Source organism: Chenopodium album, chromosome 6 (assembly GCF_948465745.1).
Source record: "Chenopodium album chromosome 6, dcCheAlbu1.1, whole genome shotgun sequence".
In the NCBI taxonomy this organism is placed as follows: Eukaryota; Viridiplantae; Streptophyta; class Magnoliopsida; order Caryophyllales; family Amaranthaceae; genus Chenopodium; species Chenopodium album.
In genome coordinates, this window is record NC_137839.1 from 47,010,572 (window position 1) to 47,029,676 (window position 19,105).

Sequence of the window (19,105 nt, forward strand, 5' to 3'; positions counted from 1 at the left end):
CAAGTGATGCGTAAAGTTTTAGAGTCGCCTCTTACAAAGCATGTGACACATAAAGCTTGATAAAAAACACCTAAAATAAAATTGAAAGGCATATGCAACACCTACTCTATAACAAGCGATACATATACTATACACATCCCATCTTTCATCATGTGTGACTCATAAAGTATTACTTTACAAGTCGCCTCTAGTTCTACATTATTATAGGCGACACCTTTGGTCCTTTGCCAAGTTAAGAAAGCAGCTTAAAACAAAAACCCTAGAATCCTCATTCATTCATTCATTCCCTTGTCTTTTTTTGTTTCATCCTCGCCTCCCTCATTCATTCCCTTGGTGTTTTTGTTCCTTCCTCTCATCGCCTCTCACCGACAATGACTACCACCTCCTACTTGTCTCCATTGTCAGCAGCGGATTTATTTCTCTTCTTCAATCTCTCATTCCTCTTTCTCACCTCAAAAGGATCAACAAAGGAGGAGAGACAAAATCCCTTACAACTTTCGCGTTTTCTCTCACTAATTCATCATTTCATCTTCACTTTCTTTCTCCTTTTCGACTACAACGACGACTTTCTTCAATTTCTGGTGATTTTCCCCTTTTTTTGGTATTAATTTGTCAATTTCTAGGTTTTTTAGTTTTTTATTTTTTGTGAATTTTTTCGATTTTTTTAGTTGAATTTGCTGATTGTATTGTGATTTTTTGTATTAGATGAGTTTTTGTTTGATCGGTTTGTTTGATTTTTGAATTTTGGTTTCGTTAATGGTGTATGATGAACAAAAATTTATGAATTTTTAATTAGTTTTGTGATTTTGGTGAAAATTTAGGTTACTTGAGTATGAGTTACAATCGTTAGTTGTGGCAGTTGAGGTAGATATGTCGTGGTTGATCTTCCAGCTGAATAATGGTTTTGGTGGCTAAATGTAAGGTATACATTTTTCGCCGTCTTTGTATATTTGACACTATATATTGTTTTATGTGATTGAAATTGATTGATTTTTATAAGATTGTAATATTTAATGGCAAAGTGACAGTAAGATTGTTGTTTTTTTATGCTTGTATAGCATTTCTTAGCAGTCTTTTATGGTTAGAAACGCCGAGAAATCCCGCATTATGTTGTTGATGATTGTCCATGACTGGTGCACTTAAGTATAAATGGGTTGGTGCATTGAAATGTATTTAATTTTTCATATTTGGTGGCATGAGGGGTTATGAGAGGTGGGGAGCATATCAAGCTGCCTAGTTTTGTAGTTTATTCATTATTAGCTTGTTTTTCTGTCGTATTCCTTTATTGTAATGTTGCCAGAATATATACAGGGAGCTAATGTAGAGAATGTGATTTGGCCTCTTGGTGAAGGGATTATTGTTTGGGTATTATAGGGAGCTAATTTTCATTCCTAAAGGCAGGGCAACTGCACAAAATGTACAATTGTATTAAAATTTAGTTTAGGGAGTTTGAATTTATCATGTTTCACATGAGTTGTAAAGTTGCTTGAATAGTAGTATAGTAGTGTGCCATTGTCTTATAATTTTGGTCTTTTAGAAAGGGAACATTGTAGATTTCACATTGGAATAAAGCTTCTTTAATGGACGTTCTTTGGTATGCTTTTGTATGTGTGTGTGTGTCTGTTTGTTTTGACAATAACATTGGAATAATGCCTATTTTTTCTTGTAAAAAGTTATTGCTCTTCTAGTTGGTTGTTGGGAAATTGGCTTCCAGAGAATTGAATGTGACACTACTATAGCATCTCCTATGAGTCCTTGAATTGAAATTGGTTGTTGGGAAATTGGTTTTCAGAGAATTGAAATGCAATAATTATAAGATAGGTGGAGGTTGTTGTTTAAGATTTCACTTGATCACTTGATGATCACTTGTAGTAATTATAATGTCTTTCCTTATCTTTGTGATACTTGTTTAATTTACAAGAAGGAAAGTATGAAGAATTTCTGAATTTTATGTTAACCTTTGGAGGAAGAAGGATTTTATTGTTTTTATTGCTTCTATATGGACTTGGCTGCATAAGCAAATATTTACCTCAATGTATGACATTCTTGGGGTTTACGTAACCACATATTTAATAATAATATTGAAGATGAATTAATTTAGTTCATAATGAGTCATTAATTTTTCTATTGCTGAGAAGTGTAATTTTTTTTTAAGTTTATTTTATGACAGGACAAATCACAAGGTGAGCATGAAGCAAGTAGGAGACTTAAAGACTCAGATTCTCATTGAGATTGAAAGCTTTGATAGTTTAAGTGATCAGATTCTGTTTACAGGTGATTGTTCATATTTTTATGGCAGATTCCTAGAAGTTTTACCATTTAAGTTTTTGAAAGCCTATTAGCTCAAATGGTAGAGCAATGTGCTATTGCACATAGATGTAGGTTCAAGTCCTACATAGGTTGTAATTATATACAGTAGCAAGCTAAGTGTGAATTTAATGAGGAAAAAAAAAGTATTTTGTGCATCGCCATTGAAGAATTACAATTTTCGTAAAGTTACTTCACGCGTCGCCTCTTTACAAGAAGGGGACTCATAAAAATACCTAATGTGTCGCCTATAATGAAAAAGATACTCATAAATCTACCTAATGTGTCACCTGTAATGAAAAAGGTGACTTATAAAACTACCTAATGCATCACTTGTAATGAAAAAGGCAACTCATAAACCAACCTAACAAGTCACCTATAATTAAAAAGGCGATTCATAAACCAACCTAATGCGTCCCATGTGATGAAAAAGGCGACTCACAAACCAACCTAACGCATCACGTTATAGGCGACACGTAAGGGGGTACCCTATTGTGTCGGTGCCTGACAAGGGAATAAACGCGTCGTCAATTGTCTATCCCTAGATCAAATACAATTTATACAACCTAAACAAACCTAATACGAGTATAAGGCAAGCATAGGGGTCGAACCACAGAGAACGGTAAACACCACCAAATGTTATCAACAATTAAGCTAGTCCGGAATAGGGGATAAATGAACTAAAGTCTAAAAATGCTAAAACAAGAAATAAAACATTAAGGGAAATGGTTTAGGTATAGCATTCACTTGAACATAAACAAAGGCATAGAAATTGAATTAATTATGAACTAAACATGCTCGAATATCGAAATTAAGAATCCAATCTAGTCGCCTTCCGGGGTCAATTGGCTTCTCCTAACATAGCCTCTATGCTTCCACATTAGAACCATATACTAGGAGGTACTATTAAATAACAATCGATAGTAATGAACCTTAACTAAGTCAACTTCCGTTTCTTGTTAGCAAAGATTCACCTTTGATCAACCAACAATGTGCACTTGCAAGAAGATTAAAGAATATCAAGCATACAAAGACTTTAATCACAAATAAATCAATTCTAAGCCCTAGAACATGCTCAAGGTCCAACTACACCACAACCATCCCCTTAATGGGGAAATTACTCACTAATCATGATAATAACAAGATTGATAAACAAATAATCAAGAATCAACATGATCAACAAGCAATACCAACAACTAAAATAATAATCAAAATAAACAAATAAAAATAGAGGAGAGAGAGTAAGAAATTGCTCATTAATTGAAGATGAAGGTCTACAAAGGATTGAACAAGCTCCTTCTTCAAAATCCAAGTTCATTAATGAAGAAAACCTCACTTTCTCTCTCTACCAAAGAAGACTAATCCTAACCTAACCTAAAACTAATTAGAGAGTAGAATAGATAGTTATTCCATCCCCCCCAAAACGTTCTAAAAAAAGGGACTTATATAGTCCGTATAGAGTCAGCTGAGAAAAGGAGAGGTCCGACCGAACAAATGGGAAGGTTCGGCCGGACTACAGGGTAGGTTCGGCCGAACCATGGGTAGGTTCGGTCGAACCTCCCTGATCCTGGTCTGGTCGAACTCCTGTGGTTCGGCCACTCCTGCAAAACTGCCAATTTTCATCTTGCCCCTGCCTCGAAGTTCGGCCGAACCACTGAGCAGGTTCGGCCACACCTTGGTTCGGCCACACCATCAGGAGGTTCGGCCGAACCTCTTCTGAATCATGCTTCCTCTAGCTTCCTTTGAGCTTAGCTTCCTCCTCTTGAAAATCTCGATGGTTCCTACAAAGCATAAGCATGAAAAGCACAATAAGAACAAAGCGGGAAGACTAAGAAAAGGGAGGATAAAGGAGAAAGAAAAGAGAAAGCAAAGCTAAGTAAAAATGCTTAGAAAGAGGGCCAAACAAGTGCAAACGAGGGGAGAATCCTTAGAGAAAAAGGATAAAAGAGTGGCATAAATGCCACTCATCAAAATAAAGAACGAAATATAACAAATCAAAAGCAAATAAAATACGAAAATAAACTAAAAACTACGAAAAGAATTAAAACACGACAAAATTACCAAAATAAACTAGAAACTTTATTAAAGAGAAAGAAAGGAAAATAAGATAAAATAAACACGAAAATGACTCTAAAACTACTCCCTAAGAGTGACATAAATGTCACTCATCAAATTCCCCCAAGCTAAACCTTTGCTCGTCCTCGAGCAAAGCTAAGGCAAAAGAGAACAAGATGGAATTATTAAAGGCAAAAGAAACAAAATAGAAACAAAGAGAAAGAATGTACACTAACTCACTTTCGTAGGAATCACGGATGCATTTAGCGTATGCATCAAGCCCTTTAAACCCCTATGTCGCCAAAGAGGACGAGTAAGCTCTCGTGAGGGTTTCCTAAGAGCTTACCCCACAACTCTTGACAAAACATAACATTCAAGGCAAAGGTGAAATCAAGAAAACTCGAGTTTTGATATTTCAAACCAAACACAAACAATGGGCTAAATGCACAAGAATACAAACCTTTCTAGACATTAAAGGTAGCCAAGCAAAAGAATAGTTAAGGTTGGTACACACATAAAGCATGCAAAGGGTAGAGAACTTAGAGGGACTTACACTCCTCCTTATCTCCAACCAAACTCCCGCATCCTCACTAGTTTTGCATCCACTTTTAAGGTGAAATCTCGAGATTCCTCGAAGGAATCGGAAGAAATAATCAATGAAAAACATTTAGGCTACCCGACATCTTGGCATTGATAGCTCGCTCAATAGGCTTGGCTTGATTACCCTCCATCGGTAGTAACTAAACCTCACTAAGGTCAAAAGGTCTTAAAAGGGTTGAAACATTTAGGCTAGGGTAAAGGGTGTGGAAATAAATTTGGAAATTGGTGGTAAACTTAGAAGTGAAGCAAGGTTGATCATTCCTCAATTCAAACTCAATAAACTACCAACTTTCAAATCAAAAATTCTAGCAACTCTTCCCCCAAGCTTATTCTTTTTCAACCAAACAACAAATATTTTTGTATTTTCTCAATATTTTCTTCTTTTTTTTTTTTTTTGATTTCTTTTTATTCTTCGCTCTCGCCTCTTTTAACTTTGAGCGGCTTTTTCTTTCATTTCCTTTATTTTCTTTTCATTTACTCAAACCATTCAACATAACAAAAATAATCTCAAGTACCAAAATTTGAGTTTTTCACTTCTTTTTTCATTCTTTTTCTCACTTTCATTAACCAAAAATACAAATTAAGTCCCAAGAATGCTTCACAAAAACTAAAAAAGGTGAAAATAAAGCAAAGGTCCATTGGTTTGTAATGTGGTTATGCCAAAGAAGGGAAAATGGCTCAAATTGGGTTACTAAATGAGCAAATGCAAAAGAAAAATAAAAGAAAAGAAAATAATAAAACAAAACAAAAATCCTAATTGCCTTCGTCTTCCCCTAGGTTGGTTCGGTCTCGTTCTTGGGTAGATTAAGCCAAATTCTCGATATAAGCTAGCAATGCCAAGGATCCAAACGCCACACATGCAAGAAATGTAGAAGGCTAGAACAAAATAGACACATCCTCACAAAAATGACGGTAGTGGAGTAGCAAAAATCACCTTTAAAGCTTCAACTAGCTAGAGAGCGACAACCATCTTACCACAAACCAAGTGAGCTAAGGTCTCATAGCCCTTAAGTTCTACTACCTTAGCAATGTTATATGTGTGAACCAACCTCGACATTCAAGTGCATGAAAACCTCTAACAACTAGCAAAGAGGGTATTCTAGGTGCTAAAGCCCAATTATGTCCAAGTTTAAAACAAAACATTTTGAAACTTGCCTTGAATGCCACGGAAAGACACTATACACACAAATATTCACAAAACCAACAATACTCAAGAATGCATATGCAATAGTGCAATATGAAAGCATGATCAATCAAAACTACATATACCAAAAGTCAACTCAATAAGGCGCTCATGGCCATCCAAACATAGAAAACCAATCTCAATAATAGACTTTGGCAAGTATGAGAGAAATAAACCAAGCAATCATGAGACTATGGATTAAGAAACCACCAAGAGATATAGATAACCCCCCCAAGCTAGCGAATAGCTACTCCCCCAAGCTAGAATGGAGCATTGTCCTCAATGCTCAAAATAAAGGCACAAAGGGTGGGTGGGAGGGGAAGGAAGAAAACTAATTCACACAACAATTCATAATCATACAATCCAAATGCAATTAAGAAAGCAAATCCAAGATGAGGGAAGAAGGAAAGAGTAAACCAAATGTGAGGTGGGTGTTGAAACCCGCAATTGAGCACATTGTCCACAATTTCATCTAATTCCTCGTCTTTGTTGCTTTTCCAAATGCAAGCAATCATTGGTGTGCTTCGTCTCAAGGAGCTCAATCCAAAATCTTTGCACATGAGTATATGCATCGAGTACCTTTACACATAGACAAGAGAGTAAACAAAAATGAGAAACACAAAAGAAAGAAAAAGAAAGCAATAAAACACGGGTTACTTCCCGCAAAGGCTTGCTTAACGTCCAAGCATGACCAATCTAGTAAATAACCCGACAAAGAACGCAATAACTTGTCATATGCACCGGCAAACATATCAAGAATAGAGCATACGCGATGCTCATATGAAAAGCAAACATAAAGTACAAGGAGACTTTATGCTTGAGAGAAGGGAGAAAAGAAAAAGTAAAAGAATCAAAAGAAAAATCAAGAAAATAAGAAGAAAAAGTAGAAGAAGAAAAAGAAAAATCTTCACAAAAATCTTTTTGGTTGGCATTATAACTCTTTTCCTCATCAACAATGAAAGGGTTAGGGGCTTTGGAAGCTTGAAAAGGAAGAGGATCTCTAAGAGGTTCTTTGAGAAAAGAAGGGAGGAACATAGGATAGTAGGAGATATGGTTAAACCTTTGGGAAAAAGGTGTATGAGAAAGGCAAAAAGGGGTAGCTAATCCCTCATCACAAGATCTCACATCACTAATGAGGGAATGAAAATCAATCATGGAATCCTCAAATGAAGAACCCTCATGTTCTACATCTCCCTCAAGCTCAAAAACTCCAAGGTAATCAACCTTATCCTCCTTTTCACCACAATAAACAACCTTTCCTTCTACTATCTCAACATCAAGAGTGAATGGGGTCAAATTTCTCTCAAACTCATCTCTTTCTAATGAAGCCTTATCAATGAACTCACTCATAAGGTTATGGGCTACCGTTTGAAACTCAAGAAATATTTGGGCCATAATCTCAAATGAGTCCAAATCATCATGGATAGACGAGTCAAAAGCTTGCTCATTGGAATCATCTAGGGGACTATGGGGCACACCTTTAGAATTCATGCAAAAATCGGATGCAAAATGAGGAAGAACATGCACTTCATCATCATTAGAATGTACCTCATTACATTGAGCTATAGAGGGAGGGGAGTTGAAATCATGCATTACATGGTCACTATGGGGAGCATCAAGCACATCATGGGAATTCATATTAGACAAATCATGACAATTAGCATCAACATTAAAAGCATGAGAATCCCGAACATAAGTCTCATGATTGGCCCTCTCCCAATCATAATTATCCCTAGCTAACCATGAATAGAAATCCCAAGCTTCATCCGAAGACATGTCTTGAAATTTACCATTTAACATATTATCAACTACTCCTCTAAAATTCTCATTTAATCCCAAATTGATGATTTCACAATAATCACCCTTGGTTAAACCTTTAACACCATCTAGGAAATCCTCAAGTCTATTGAAATACACCCAAAACGGTTCATTATCAAATTGAGGAATAGAAATATAAGCCATTTTTTCTCAAACAAAACAAAGAGAAAAAAAAACAAATCAAAAGAAAATATAAACAATGGACTAGTCTCAATAAGATAACATGACGGTAATGGAAGCCGTTCCCCGGCAACGGCGCCAATTTGACAAGGGAATAAACGCGTCGTCAATTGTCTATCCCTAGATCAAATACAATTTATACAACCTAAACAAACCTAATACGAGTATAAGGCAAGCATAGGGGTCGAACCACAGAGAACGGTAAACACCACCAAATGTTATCAACAATTAAGCTAGTCCGGAATAGGGGATAAATGAACTAAAGTCTAAAAATGCTAAAACAAGAAATAAAACATTAAGGGAAATGGTTTAGGTATAGCATTCACTTGAACATAAACAAAGGCATAGAAATTGAATTAATTATGAACTAAACATGCTCGAATATCGAAATTAAGAATCCAATCTAGCCGCCTTCCGGGGTCAATTGGCTTCTCCTAACATAGCCTCTATGCTTCCACATTAGAACCATATACTAGGAGGTACTATTAAATAACAATCGATAGTAATGAACCTTAACTAAGTCAACTTCCGTTTCTTGTTAGCAAAGATTCACCTTTGATCAACCAACAATGTGCACTTGCAAGAAGATTAAAGAATATCAAGCATACAAAGACTTTAATCACAAATAAATCAATTCTAAGCCCTAGAACATGCTCAAGGTCCAACTACACCACAACCATCCCCTTAATGGGGAAATTACTCACTAATCATGATAATAACAAGATTGATAAACAAATAATCAAGAATCAACATGATCAACAAGCAATACCAACAACTAAAATAATAATCAAAATAAACAAATAAAAATAGAGGAGAGAGAGTAAGAAATTGCTCATTAATTGAAGATGAAGGTCTACAAAGGATTGAACAAGCTCCTTCTTCAAAATCCAAGTTCATTAATGAAGAAAACCTCACTTTCTCTCTCTACCAAAGAAGACTAATCCTAACCTAACCTAAAACTAATTAGAGAGTAGAATAGATAGTTATTCCATCCCCCCCAAAACGTTCTAAAAAAAGGGACTTATATAGTCCGTATAGAGTCAGCTGAGAAAAGGAGAGGTCCGACCGAACAAATGGGAAGGTTCGGCCGGACTACAGGGTAGGTTCGGCCGAACCATGGGTAGGTTCGGTCGAACCTCCCTGATCCTGGTCTGGTCGAACTCCTGTGGTTCGGCCACTCCTGCAAAACTGCCAATTTTCATCTTGCCCCTGCCTCGAAGTTCGGCCGAACCACTGAGCAGGTTCGGCCACACCTTGGTTCGGCCACACCATCAGGAGGTTCGGCCGAACCTCTTCTGAATCATGCTTCCTCTAGCTTCCTTTGAGCTTAGCTTCCTCCTCTTGAAAATCTCGATGGTTCCTACAAAGCATAAGCATGAAAAGCACAATAAGAACAAAGCGGGAAGACTAAGAAAAGGGAGGATAAAGGAGAAAGAAAAGAGAAAGCAAAGCTAAGTAAAAATGCTTAGAAAGAGGGCCAAACAAGTGCAAACGAGGGGAGAATCCTTAGAGAAAAAGGATAAAAGAGTGGCATAAATGCCACTCATCAAAATAAAGAACGAAATATAACAAATCAAAAGCAAATAAAATACGAAAATAAACTAAAAACTACGAAAAGAATTAAAACACGACAAAATTACCAAAATAAACTAGAAACTTTATTAAAGAGAAAGAAAGGAAAATAAGATAAAATAAACACGAAAATGACTCTAAAACTACTCCCTAAGAGTGACATAAATGTCACTCATCAGTGCCTGTAGTGTCGCCTTTGAAGCGATGCGTAAGATGGTTTAGAGGCGACTCGATAGGGATTTTTTGTAGTAGTGTCCTTAAATAACCCATGTCCGAGTAATATGAGTAACCACTGACCGAGTAGCTCGAGTAACTCATGACCGAGTAACCCCTCGAGTGACCCATAACTGAGTAACTCATCAAGTAACATGATACTAGGAATTAATATAAAATTATAAGTATGATTTCTATATTAAAAGAATAATTAAAGTAATTACTTACTTCGATGCCTCGTATTTCTTTCTAATAACAAATACACGCGTTAGTAACTTCAAGGAAAATATTAAATCAAACAATTAATTTAAATAATTAAAAAAGATATTTGGGTCCAACCCTCATAAATTATTAACCTTTCACATCTAGGGAGAAAGACAACTTCAAACTTGGCTATGTGTGTCTAGAACTTGTGAATGTGGAATTTTGTAAAAAAAAAAGGAAGGTTTAGAAAGAGGGAGAAGAATAAGATTATAGTTTAAAGAGAGAAGAATAAAATTAGATGGTTGTGAATGAATAAAAAGGGGAAAATACGACCCGTATTTATAAGAAAATAATCCGAAATCGATAGAAACAAATTAGAATTTGATTCGGAATAAAACTACTCCCTGACGCCAGCAACAGAGCCCAGCGCGAAATGACAAGGATCACGCATGGAGACAGACTCTGTCGTTTGGCGCTGGTTTAAGATAAAACGCGCTTTTGTATGCGTAGACACCTAAAAATGTCTCCTTAAAACCAAACCCGATTATGAATAACCTTTCACCGCCATTATTGGTCGGGTTGCGTATTTAATGTTTGGAGTGCTTCAATCCCAATGTATTTCATAAACAAACCCAATTCCTAGCCCATTTTTCCAAATCATAATTAATTTTCCTCTTTTCGTGCCTTTAAACCCAAAATAATTCATTTCGTGTCCTTTAAAATCATTCATTTCATGTTCTTTTTGTAAAAACGTTTAGTCCAGTTTATTTTGGTCCATAATATGGGTCAAATGATTTAATAATTGGATGGGGTTTGAAAAGATCTTTCCAACGATATATTATAAACCCAAATCCGAGTTATTACGAATAAGTTATGGCCAAAATACTAAACTGAGCCCAAATCAAACCTAAGCCCACCTTACCTACGACCCAATGATCATGTGGAGGGTCTAAAAGCTTTAATCCCATCCCTAAACCAATTAGGATTAATTAGAAGCTTCTATAAGTTTCTAAAAGATTTTAATTATTCTTTTTTAAAAGATAAGATTAAAGAGTTTGAAATTGAATAAAACTTTTCTTTTTGAAAGTCCTAATTCTATTCGAATTGAAAGACGTTAAAAAATAGTCAGATATTATTTTTGTGCCTCATACTTTTTAATCCAAATATTATATGGTTGGATAGCCCTTGAAATTAACTTTCCAATGATATATTATAATATCCATTCCGAGCTATAACGCAAAAGATATGAATGAAATACCAAACTCTATCCAAAACTGAGACCATCCCACTATTTCGGCCTTATGTTTTATTATACAAAGGATTATAATCATTGGTTTAGAAAGTAGACTTCAACAGCTTTCTAACGATATATTATTTATCCCGATTTCTGGAACGAAAGAAATGATAAAAACAAAAATCGCAAAAAACTGCTGACTATCGAGTTTTATTCCGATTAAATTCGGATCTTATCTTAATTCTTCGACCCTTGTTTTTTTCATTATAATTAGAGGTCATATCTCCCCTTTTTCAATAATCAACAAGATTGATCATCAAATCATTCTCTTCATTCTCTTCTCCCTCTTTAGCCTAAACACTAGCCTCCCCATTCTTTCATCATTTCTTCCTTAAGCACTCGCTCTCCAAGGAGTCCATACTTGACCCGGGGTTCCATCCTTAAACCAAGGCGTGAAAGCTATAATTAACTGAGGGTTTGGACCAAATCAACTCTACTTTTTATTTAATTTAATTGTTTCAATTTGATTTATATATTTTTTTTATTGAAGTTACTAACAGTTTATTCATGATGTAGCAATTCAAGGAAACGCGGAAAGTGAGTAATTAATCACTTAATTACTCTTATTTTTATTCTTGTTGCTAGTATCATGATTAGATTAATTTATGATTTGATTTGACTAACAATTTGTTGTTGAATTTCTTCCAATATTAGTGTTTATTCTATTGTATTTTTTTATGATCACCATATTGCATGTTTAAAGGGAATATGTAATTGAAAATAACGCCTAATAAGATAATTTGGACAACCGGTTTAGGTTCCTTTTTAATCTTGTTGTTTAATCAAGTGATCACGAATATTTTAGAATTATATGTTGCATTAATATTCAACCAATTTAGCATAATAATAATTTGGAGCAAATTGAATATTTTGTTTGTATGCCTTTGTGATCACAAGAATCACTTTTCGCTATAAGAATCGAGTAGAGGCCAATACGGGCGAATGACTAACTTCGTACCATCATCCCCGATCCTCCTTTTGTGGTTCCGAACCATATGGAGTTAGTAATCTCATGGATTATAAATGGGGTGTAACCTTCACGGGTCAATTGTTGTTGCCTTCGTTGTACCTTATTCGTGGTTGCCTTAAATGACCCGTGAACGGTTTATAAGTTTCTTAAAAACTTATTGGCGGCTCCCTACTTTCCTTGTCCCTAATTATATTATGTCAATTCGCACTTCCTATGAGTGCCAAGCGTATCACACATGCTTAACGTAGGCACACTTCAAACGACACCTACATTACGGAATCCTCTTCTTAATATAATTAAGCAATTAAAACTCCGTTTTAATTAATTTTAAATCAGATTTTATCAAAATAAAACACTTGGTTTATTTCAAACTGGAGGGAATATTTCAAGCATTATCCCAAACTTGAACCCCACTGTGATCATACACTAAAGTACGGTGGCGTCCAAAGGGAAGGAAGCTAGAGCAAAAGAGTCGCCAACAAGTTTTAGGAACTTGTAAACCGTTCACGAGGTGAAGGTACACCCCTTAACGATCCAGGAGATCGTCAACTCCAATAGGTCTATAACCATGACTAGTAGTTCGGGAATGAAGGTACAAATCCAACCTAAAATAGATTGAACCTGCCCTAATAATAGGCCTCTACTTTATTCTGATCGTATTCATGTGCGCTTTATGACTAACATGCAAGCAATAGGATTACCCTAAACCTGTTTATTTATGTTGGCTGAATATTAATGCACAAATAAATCTATTATTGGCGATCACTTGAATTATAATCATATTAACCCTAAACAAAATTATTAATTATCTTATTAAGCGTGATTACAAGTACCAAATTCCCTTTAAACATGCATAAAAGGCGTGATCAAGCAATAACAATAATTATCAAGCAACATAATAACATAATCATAATAATAATAATTGAAATAATCATGTTAAAGCATAATAATAGCAAGATCCTAGGTATGATACTAACAAGATTACACTAGGTGAAAAAATAAGATTGGCACCGCCCTAAGGCCACCGGTTTTCAAAAACCGGTGGGGAAAATAGGGAGAAAAATAGGCGGGATTTTGATGGGTGATTTTTGCCACCGGTTCAAACCAAAACGGTGGGAAACCCATTATTCCCACCGGTTCAAACCGGTGGCCTTCTATTATTAAAAAAAAAAAAAACACCCATATATAAACCCTCTAACCCTACCCAGCCCATTCACGCAGCTTCCTCTCTCCTCTCCATTTTCCATATCTCCTCTCTCCTCTCCATTCTCCATCACGCAGCCTGCTCTCTCCTCTCCATTCTCGATCTCTCCTCTCAATTCTCCATCTCTCCTCTCCATCTCTCGGTCTCACCGTCGTCCTCTTATCTCACCACGAACACATGCATGAGCAAAACCGACTTTAATCGAGGTTAGTGTTTGATTTTAATCGATTTTAATTCGATTTTAATTTGATTTTAATCGATTTTAACTCGATCTTTATTGATCTTAATCGATTTTATTCGATTTCTTCTTGGTTTTTCTGGGTTAAAAAACAAATTTATCTGGGTTTTTTAAATTGAATTTTTCTGGGTTTTTTAGATCGAATTGTTCTAGGTTTTTTAAATCCAATTCGTGGGATGTGGTGGTTTTTGGTGGTGGTTTAAGGTGGGTGGGTTTTTGTTATTTTTGGCCAAATTCGAAATGGATTTTTCTGGTTTTATGAGTTATCTTGATTTCGAAATTATTCTGGGGTTAATTAATCTTCGAAATTTTTCTGCGTTTGATTGATTTCGAAAATTTTCTAGGTTTCGTAAATCTGTTTTTTCTGGGTTTTTCTGGGTTTCATAAATCTGTTTTTTCTGGGTTTGTCGAAATTTTTTTGTGATTCGTAAATGTGGTTTTTTTCGCATTTTTTTGTGAGTTTTATTAATTTCTGGGTTTAATTGACGCAGGTGTTAATTGATGCAACAAGGATTGAAGACATTGATTTTGGAATATTGTTTTTTAATGTTGTAATTTTTGATGTTGATGTTGTAATTTTTTTTTTTATTTCTAAGTTGTAATTTTTTTTTTTTAATTTCTGAGTTGTAATTTTATTGTTCGATTTTTATGTAGTAATTTTTTTTTTATCTTGTAATTTTTTTTTTTTTTTTGTATTGTACAATAACAATTAAATGAAAATTATATTTTTGTTGATTTTGAGTGTTTTTGGTACATTTTGATTATGATATTTCTGAGTATACTAAACCCAAATAAAACCAAAAAAAAAAAAAATTATTTACATGTACATTGCCACCGGTTAACCGGTGGCAATAGTTGTTAATACTCAAAAAAAAAAATTTGCGGGAAGTCTTATTGCCACCGGTTAACCGGTGGCAATACTTGTTGTTGCCACCGGTTTTGAACCGGTGGCTTTTGCATCAGATTATTGCCACCCCCCAAATGACCACCGGTTCAAAACCGGTGGCATAGGGGGGTTTTGAACCGATGGCTAATTGCTTTTTTCTACTAGTGTTAATAACAAACTCTAGCATGTCACTAAACATTAAAAAATCAAAGCTTTAGCCCTAACATGATACTAACATGAATATTAAGAAGAGAATAGGAAACATCACAGGAATCATAATTGTCATACTTGATATTAGAAATCTTATTTGTTACCCTAAACATGATACTAGGAAGATCAAAACACCCTAACATGACACTAGGAATCATAATAACAACCTAAACATGATTTTTATATCATAATATCAATAAATCAATTAAAGCACTTACTTAGATGCCTCGTACCTCTTTTTAATAACAAAATACACGCGTTAGTAACTTCAAGGAAAATAATAATCAAACAATTAAATAATTGAAATAGAGATTTGGGACCAAACCCTCAGAAATTAAAACCTTTCACGTCTAGGGCGAAGGCAACTTTGAACTTGGCTAGGTGTATCTAGATCTTGTGCATGCAAAATTTTGTTTGCAAAAGGCTACTTTAGAAAAGAGAGAGAGAGAGTAATTAAGAAATTCTTGATGAGAATTGGTGAGAGAGAGAATTAGAGAGAATTCATAAGAATTGATGAGAGTTGATGATTGAAAACGGAGGATTTAGGATGCTATTTATAGAGAAAATCAGCCGGATATGATAAAAAACAAATCAGAGTTTCGAAAAGAATAAAACACGAATGTAGCGCCAAACACGCGTTTGTCGCTAGACGCTGCGCGTGTCGCCAGACGCCAGGTCTGTTGCCAGGCGACAAAGCTGTCGTATGGCGCTAGAAATAATTTTCCACGCGTTTTCTTATTTTGATAAAATTTAATTGTACGAGAGGGTAAAATTGTATTTTCCTTAAAAACACTACTTTTATTCTGATTAAAACTCTTAAAAGTCAACTAAAGTTAATTTATCAATTTTAATTAAATTAGGATTCAAAAGAACCTTCTAGAAGATTCTAGAAGACTTTAATCAATCCTAATCACATTAAGAATGATAAATCATAATTAGGCCCTCCTCTAGATCATTGGGCCATATATAAAGATCAAACCGGGCCCATTTTAGTAATTTGGCCATAACTTCCTCATTATTCATTGGAATTGGGCTTATAATATATCGTTGGAAAGCTCTTTTCGAACCCGACCCAACTACACTATTATTGGACCCTTGACATGGACCAAACTAAACTGGATTGACTGTTTTCTTAAAATAGGTTTTCAAAAGCAGAGAGAAAGAAAAGAAATGAAAACTAACCGCAACACTAGACTTTCCACACTTTCACTTCATTCGATTATGATTCGAAGTGAAAGATACTCATCATTGGGTTTGGTTTTGGGGAGACACAAATGGGTGTCTACACAAACCAAATTCATTATTTTTCTAAAAGATTAATTATCAATCATAATGCTATTAAAACTCAAAACAACCTTCTAGACTATTTTAGAAGATTATAATAAATCCTAATAATTTTAGAAATAATAATTAATGGGCCCTCTACTAGATCATTGGGCCATAAAACCATTTCAGACCCAATTTAGTATTTAAGCCATAATTTCCTCATTATTCAACAAATTAGGCTTATAACATATTATTGGAAAGCTCTTTACGAGCCTGACCCAACTACACTATTAATGGACCCTTATCATGGACCAAGCTAAATTAGACTGGCTATTTTCTTAAAATAAAAAAGATTTTCAAAAACAGAACGAAAGATTTTTATTTAAACTAACACATCACAAGACTTTTCACACTTTCACCTCATTCGATAATCATGCGACGCGAAAAGTATTCATCACTGGGTTTGGTTTTTGGGGAGACACAATTGGGTGTCTACAATAATATACAAGTATAAATTTCTATCATTATTTGATAAACTGATTCTGCATGCAATATAAATCCAGCACTCCAACAAGTGCTTTTTTTTTTTATAAAAAAAAAAAAAAATTGGATCATAGAAAATTTGTACGTAACGGGCAGACATTATGCCCGTTACAAATAATCACGTTATTTGTATCAGACGAACATGTGCCATTACGAATAACGGGGTTATTTGTAACGACCAATTGTTTTGCACGTTACAAATAACCACTTATTTGTGACGGGCATGTGCCTGTTACAAATAATACTTTTAACCGTAATGGCCGTATTATTTTTGCATGTTACGAATAGGCTTTTTTCCACTAGTGTCATGACTGAACCCCTCTAGTAACCCCTAATCGGGTAACCCCTGATTGAGTAACACCTCAAGTAACCTTGACTGAACCCTCAAGTAACCCTTGACCGAACTCCTTAAATAACCCCTAACCGAGTAACTCAAGTAACCATTGATTGAGTAGCTCAACTAACGCATGACCGAGTAAACCTTGACTGAGTAACTCAAGTAACCCTTGATTTAGTAACCCCTCAATCAACCCTTGACCAAGTGAACCCCTTGAGTAACCCATGTTCGAACCCCTCAAGTAACCCCTTATCGAGTAACCCCTCAGGTAACCCTTGACCGAGTGAACCCTCAAGTAACCCTTGACTGAGCAACTTGAGTAACCCCTGACTGAATAACTTGAATAAATTCCTAACAAAATAACTTTGGTAACCCTGCCACAGTTTTTTTCATAGTAATTGGAACACTACTTTGTTTGGTAAGAGTCCCCAACTGTTTTATTATTTCTCTCTGACAACCCCATTTACACTTTTTTTTTATTATTATTTCTCTCTACTACGAACAAATAATATATCCCACTAACTATACTTTATATTATAAAATCATAAATTTTTGTGTACAACATGTTGTACCATGCAGCAAGGGATACTCGAGTTTCTCGATATGGAATTACTCGAGTTGTCGGGCTTACTCGAGTTTCTTGGTCAAGGGTTACTTGATTTGTTGTGGTTTCTCAAGTAACCTCTGACTAAGTAACCCCTCGAGTAATCCATGACTGAACCCCTTGAGTAATCCTTAATCTAGTAACCTCTCCCCCTCAAGTAACCCCTGATTGAGGAACCCCTCATGACTTCAAGTAACAACCCCTAATCGAAATGCTCGAGTAAACACTGACCAAACTCCTTAAATAACCCCTAACCGAGTAACTTGAGCAACCACTGGCCAAGTATCTTGAGTAACCCATGACCGAGTAACCCCTCGAGTAACGCTTGACCAAGTAACTCGAGTAACCACTGGCCGAGTAACCCCTCAAGTTACCCTTGATCGAGTGAACCACTCAAGTAACCCCTCCGAACTGATCGAGTAACCCCTCAAGTAACCCTTGATCGAGTGAACCCCTCGAGTAACCCTTGTCCTAACCCCTCAAATAACCAATTATCGAGTAACTCGAGTAACCCATGACTGAATAACTCGGGTGACCCTAACTAAATAACTAAGGTAACCCTAACCCATGATTGAATAACTCGGGTGACCCTAACTAAAAAACTGAGGTAACCCCAAAAAGTTGATGTTATAAAATTCACTTTTTGGTCGCCACCTTATTTTTTTTCTTTAATTTTGTGCAACATCTAGTGTCACGATTCATACAAATCAGAGGGAGTAATAGTTTACTTTCCCATAAATGTTATACACAATTGTGCCACCTCTAAATAAATTTTCATTGGTCGTTAATAGATTCTTCCTTATTCAAAACTCATAATCTTTGGATAATAGATTATCTTCTTATACAAGGAAAAAAAATTTACACCGTAATAACTTTTGAATAATAGGTTATCCTTTCATAATAAAACCATAATAATTTTAAAAGAAAAATAAAATATTATCTTCCTTATAAAAAAAAATTATTACACTTGTACTTTACAAAATTATAAGTATATTACACTTTGAAGTATCTAATGGCAATGATTGTTAATACTTTTAAAACTAAACTAATTGCAAACGTCTTATTACTTATGCTAAAAAATGAAACTCATTGCAAAGCATTGCCTTCTTACTATAGTTAATACCTGTTTATAACTATTGCAAAGCATTGCCTTCTTACTATAGTTAATACCTGTTTATAACTGTAGGCATCGTTCGAAGTGTGCCTACGTAAAGTATGTTGTGAATATGCTTGACACTCATAAAAAGTGGAAATTAACATATATAATTAGGGACACGATTAGGGACAAAGCAAATAGGGGGCCGCTAATAAGTTTTTAAGGAACTTGTAAACCGTTTACGGATCATTTAAGGCAACCACGATAAGAGACAACGATAGGCAATAACGATTAACTTGTAAAGGTTACGCCACATTCATAATCC

The 19,105-nt window shown here is 35.2% G+C and overlaps 1 long non-coding RNA gene across 2 annotated transcripts; it reads left to right on the forward strand.

Moving 5' to 3' along the window:
• Positions 1 to 249: 249 nt before the first annotated feature.
• LOC145634868 (uncharacterized) lies at positions 250 to 2,465 on the forward strand. 2 transcript variants are annotated; one of them, XR_014113655.1, is made up of 3 exons: positions 250 to 581; positions 822 to 922; positions 2,156 to 2,465. It is a non-coding gene; the product is annotated as an uncharacterized LOC145634868 (long non-coding RNA). The 2 variants fall into 2 exon arrangements; XR_014113654.1 differs by having other exon boundaries at positions 253 to 581; positions 2,171 to 2,465.
• The last annotated feature ends 16,640 nt before the right edge of the window (positions 2,466 to 19,105 follow it).